The sequence below is a fragment of the Protopterus annectens genome, chromosome 9.part0 (assembly GCF_019279795.1).
Source record: "Protopterus annectens isolate FY-2018-M chromosome 9.part0, PAN1.0, whole genome shotgun sequence".
In the NCBI taxonomy this organism is placed as follows: domain Eukaryota; kingdom Metazoa; phylum Chordata; order Ceratodontiformes; family Protopteridae; genus Protopterus; species Protopterus annectens.
The window spans coordinates 727,517,537-727,523,536 of NC_056743.1; positions in this window are offsets into that span (position 1 = coordinate 727,517,537).

Consider the following 6,000-nt stretch of genomic DNA (forward strand, 5'->3'; position numbering starts at 1 on the left):
CCATACGTAGAACTGTCAAAATGATGGAGAACCTAAGAAAGCATGATACTTGACAAAGATTTGGCAAAAAGGTGCTGTGTTTTGTGCTCTGCTAAAGGGAAAAATACAGCTTTTGTAACCCCTAAATATTTATTTCATTATACAGTGTTGGTAATTGGCCTACATGAAGCCCCAATCACCTTTGAGAGACTAGTGGGTAAAATATTGAAGCCACTGTAGAGCTATGCTGCTGCCATTAAGAAGACTGTAAGTTTATCTTACCAAAAGTGCAGGTTATTTTAAAATCTAAAACAGGAAGTATATAAACACAATGGCAGATACATGTTTGCATACTTAACAGGCAGAGGGCTGGTAAGACCACAGCTAGAGAAAATACAGTCTATAAATCTGACTTATGCCTGCCACTTAAACACAGCTGAATATTTTCCTTGAAGTAACTAAGTACTACAGAAGAGTTGCAGAAAGGAATACTGTTAAAGGGTAATGGCCTCTTGTGATAGAGAGAGCATTTAATAAACTGTAAAGAATGTTATGTTCTGAACCAGTATTACCGATTCCTGATTTTACTATGGAATCTGGTTTGTACATAGGTGCATGTATTATCCTAGGGTATTCACTGTGGAGAGCACCTAGTGGGCCACATTAATCAAAAGTTAAGCAATGCTGGGAAAATACTCAACCATCAATGATAATGCTTAGCTGTGATGTGGGCCTTTTCTGTACTGAACTATTACCATGTAGGCAAACATTTTAACCTAGTGCAGATCATTCCTAAGGACAATAGCTGAGTAAACAACAAGATGGCAAAACATAGTTGTGCTGCTAAGCATTATCACACCACCCCTTTCAATATATTGTCATTCATAGACCCTGACTAACTAATAAGAATGCTGATGGATTACCTAGGTCCTACAACTCATGTATGAGTGCAAAACAACAGTCTTGTGCTGTGGGGTTAGTTATATCTTGCCTGTAAAAAATGTGTCTTCAAGTTCACACAACAGTTATCCCTTTTTTTACTTAGAAAAAGAAGGAACCAATTACCTAATTAGTGGTATACAACTTCAAGAGAAAAATTGCACAGGACACTAAGGATAATCATAAGGCTTTCTTTAGTTATGTTAGGAACCTGGGTGGTAATTCCCAGATATGCTCAGAATTAGTCCAAAATGACAAAAAATACACCAAACCCACAGACATTGCCAACATCCTAGCTGACAGGTTCAGCACAAACTTCTACCCACCCCACCAAAAGGGCAAATATCTATCCCAGCAGAGTGTTGCCCCTGACATCTCAGATGCTCAGGTAAGAGCCGCCCTCTCCAAAGCAAAAAACACAGCATCAATGGGACCAGACGGTGTCCTGGGCTGCGTCCTACATGAACTCCAAGAAGAGCTAAACCCAAACATAAAACTACTGTTCAGTCTCAGCCTTACTACAGGATATGTGCCCAAAGAGTGGCGTACAGCAACAGTGATCCCTCTCCATAAAGGTGGTGCCTCAACGGATCCTGGAAACTATCGCCCCATAAGCCTGACTAGCTTGGTCTGCAAAGCTATGGAAAGGATCATCATGGACCTCATAAATAAAGATATTGGGGACCTACAGACACTGGATCCTACCCAGTTCGGCTTTGTTAAGGGCAGATCCTGCCTCAACCTGGCAGTCACCAAAGGCCATTGACGAGGGGAAGGTGGTCCACACAGCCTACCTGGACCTCGCAAAAGCCTTCGATACAATACCCCACTCGGGCATTATAGATAAGCTCACCAGCTTAAATATAAACCCCTATGTCACTAGATGGATTGCAAACTGGCTCAAGGACAGAACCCACATGGTTAGAATTGCTGGAGCCATGTCAGACTCCAAACCAGTTACAAGTGGTGTCCCACAAGGCTCAGTCCTGGGACCTCTCTTGTTCGATATATATTTCTCGGAGGTACAGGCCAACACGGAAGGACTGTGGCTGACCAAGTTTGCAGATGACTGCAAACCGGGCCATAATCGACTCTCCAGCCAACACAAGCATCCTCCAAAAGGGCCTCATAGAAACAGACAACTGGTGCCAGAGCCATGGCCTCAAGCTAAATGCCAAAAGTGTATAGTCATCCCTTTGGCAAAAACAAAGTGCCCACAAATTACCACATAGGTGGTAATCCATTAAGTACAGAAGAAGTAATTAGGGACCTGGGGACCCAAGTTGATAGCAATCTCTCATTTGACAACCACGTGGCCAAAGTGGTTAGAAAAACATTTTATATAGCCCACCTAATCATGAAGGGATTCACATCTAGATCAGGGGAGGTCATCGTGCCTCTTTACTCATCCCTCATCAGGCCCATAATTGAGTACAATGCCCCTTTTGGGATGTACCTTACCAGACACCTGCAGCAACTGGAAAGACCCCTAAAGTACCTCACCAAGAGGATCAAAGGGCTCAAACAGATGCCATATGCTGCCCGGTTAAAGAAACTCCAGATCTACTCAGTGACATACCGCCTGTTCAGAGGCGATTTGTGCCTGACGTATAAAGCCATGTCCAACCCGGAATTAATGGACATGCTGCACCTCAGAAAATCCAAATCCCATCGAGCTACGCGCTCGAGAGACTTGAACCTCAGCACTGAAATAAATAGGACATGCTGGAGGGACAGATTCATAACCCAGAGGCTCCCTTCACTCTGGAATAAAATCCCAGTCCAGGTTAGGCAGAGTCCCTCATTGACTCTCTTCAAGAGGAATCTTGATGAGTGGATGGGAGATCGTAGGTTTACCCCAGGTATCACTTCTGTGTCACTGTTAGACAGAGGCACAGTATACTAACCTCGAAAAAGGGCATAGCAAAATAAATTTAAAATGGGTGGCGAAAGCCAAACACATTCTGGCTAGGCTTATAAATGCCCTAGGGCAGATAACCTAGTATGAACCTATGAATAAAAGGCTGCAGCTTGGAAGACAAAGGTTAGAAAGGTGGCTCCTCAATCAGGAGGATCATGGTGGGGCAGAACGGGTTTTGCCCAAAGATATGTGATCCCTGGAATTAGATGGTCCAGTAAGGACCTGTTCTGGATGGGATCTGAGAAAGATCAGGCAAAAACATTTTGGGAAATTGAATGAAGGACTAGACAAGACCTGCAACCATGACCTTTACTTTTACAGCCTGGTTGCTGGAAGGGCTGTGTGAAGTAAACTTGGTATGGTCTGTATGGACGGTGACCCTCACACAAAAGGTTTTTAGGTGTATGCTAGGCTAATGACTGCTGGGGCCTTTATAAGTCTAGCCATCCGAGTCAAAAGTATATCACAATTTTTTGTGCCATAGTGGTTGGTTTTAGAGGTGCATGTTAAGTTAGGGCCTGATTTAGTGACTGCCCCAGTCCATCAGAGACATGGATGAATTTCTGATTTTCCATCCACTGGTCCAGGTTATACTTGAATAGGGTTAGGGAAGAGCTCAGCTTCACATAAATCAGAAGAATGTTTTAGAGAACTGGATATGTACCTGTCCCTCCAACATGTCTTATTTAGGTCGTAAGAAAAGTTTAAGTCCTTAGCCCTAATGGTTCTGCTGCTGTACATTTTGCGGGTATGCAAAAGATCCATCACAGCAATATTCAAGGATGCCTTGTATACCAGCCATAGGTCAACTCTCAGCAGTCTGTAGGAACAAGATTATAGAAATAGGACTTTGAGTCGATCTGCATAGGACATGGTGTATATGCCCTGTATTCTTTTTGTGAGGAACCTCTGTGGACATTCTGGCTGCTGAATGCGCCTGGTCAGATACACACTGAAGGGGGCATTGTACTCCCCGATGTGTCTGGGGAGGGCCAAATACAGAGGTGCGATAACTTGCTAGGGCCTAGATGCTATGCCCTTATAAGTTGTGCAACATAGAATGATTTTCTTACTACTATGGACACATGTTAGTCAAAAGCTAGGTCATTGTCTACATACGTTCCCAAATCCAGGACTACTGGGTCTACTCTTGGGTGTTTTTTTATCAACAAGGCAGTTTCCCAGGGTGGCTGACTTCCCAAAAGGTACTATTATGCATTTGCATGCATGGCTTTAGTAGCAGTCATCTGTCTGTATTAGACCTTCCCATAAGACATTAGTGTCTGGGGCATTCAATGAATGCGAGGAGTTTTTTGAGCAAATTTACGAAATACATTGTCACTTCAGTGCAATTGTTTAGCACTTTATTAGAAATTTTACTTGAAAACAACATTTTCTTCTTCAACAATAACTATTTTCAACAAAAAAGAGGAGTAGCTATGGGGTCAACTGTTGCCCCTGTGTATGCTAACCTCGTTCTTGGGTGGTGGGAGAGAGAGATATTTCCCAAAGTACAAGAACATCATCTACAAAAAGTTTGTGGACGACAAGATGTTTAGCTTTATTTTGGGAGGGAACGTTGATGTAACTATCTTGGTTGATAATCTAAATAGGATTTTGTCATTTTTTAGATTTATTGTATGAGTATCAGGACATGACATCTATTTTCTAGATGTCAGATTAAAATGGAATTTGGGCAAAAAGAACTTCGAAAGTGAGATACACAGAAAAAATACATTTTCTAATAGTTGCCTTTACTTTAGTAGCAATCATCTCTACCACATAAAAAGAAACATCCCAAGGGGACAATTTATTAGGGCATTCCATATGACCAGTTAATGATGAGGTAAAATGTATTACTGGTCTCTTTGTAAATCAAGGTTATAGCCCTGATTCCCTAGAGAATATAAGCACAAGAGGTTTGGAAAAAAGAGGTATGCAGCCTTCAAACCCATCCTTCTTGATGGAATAGTAAGTAAGAAATCTCACAATTATGGAGAGGGGGCCTACATCAATAGTTTCAACACAAAATGTATCCCCCGTTGTGCACTTGACATGTCAGTGGATACTCCTGTCATTAGAAACATAAATAAAACCAACTGGAAAGTAATTAGTGGAAACAAGGACTTGTTTGATGTTTTTGGTGAACAACATTTGCTTGTACACAAAAAGGATGTTAGTTTCAAACACTTGTTATAAAAAAAATGAACCAAAAACCATCCACCTAATGCTAACAAAGATAGGGGAACTTACAAGTGCAACGGGTGTTCAGTTTGTAGATTTATTTATGAAGGTTCATGTATAGTTTTGCCACATTTACTATATACTGTTAAGATCTTAGGAAGATTTCATTGTGGTTCTGTGGGAGTCATATATATTGGAGTCTGCTCAGGATGCAGCTGTTTTTATGTTGGTATGATCACCAGGTGTATCAAAGATAGGATAGAAGAAAACCTGTATGCCAATAAGACTCAGGATAGCAACAGTGTTTTGTTTAAACATACTGTTACATGCAAGAAATTAAAAAAGTTTTGTTTTGCTGTATTAGAACAAGTTAATTCCTGACAGGAGGAGTGTGGATTTTCAAAAACTAGGTAGAGAAGAAAGGGGTTCAATGGCAAATAAAGTTGAAAGCAGATTCTCTACCTGGTCTAAATGAGCACATTAACATTAAATGTTTTTTAAGAGACAGAAAACTAAATGGACACAAAACAGTTAATCATTAAAAGAGGGCAAAACCAATTATGTTGTCATAATTGGACAAATGCTATCTGTTGTTGCACAAGACTTTTTGTATAAAGAGTGCTGGTTTTATTTTAATTTTGTAAATTTTCTGAAAAAGTTTAACGAAAGCTGTGGTTCAATAGTGCTTCTAGTGGTCCCATAAAGTCAAATTGCAGGCTATTTAGGAGACATCCTGAGATATTATTGGGGCCTGTTATAGCTGTGTTCTTGGCCTTCAAAAGCAGATCTAATACCTGCTGTCTGTTGATAGAGGGATAATGTTTATTGGTATTTCCTGGGGTGCACTGGTGGATAAGGGGTAAAGTTGGAGCTGAATTTATCTTCCAGTAGATTTGCTATATCTTCTGGCTCCATGAATGTGGTTCTATTTACAACCAGCTCAGCACATTGTAGTGTGCTGCCTTTGAGTTTTCTGA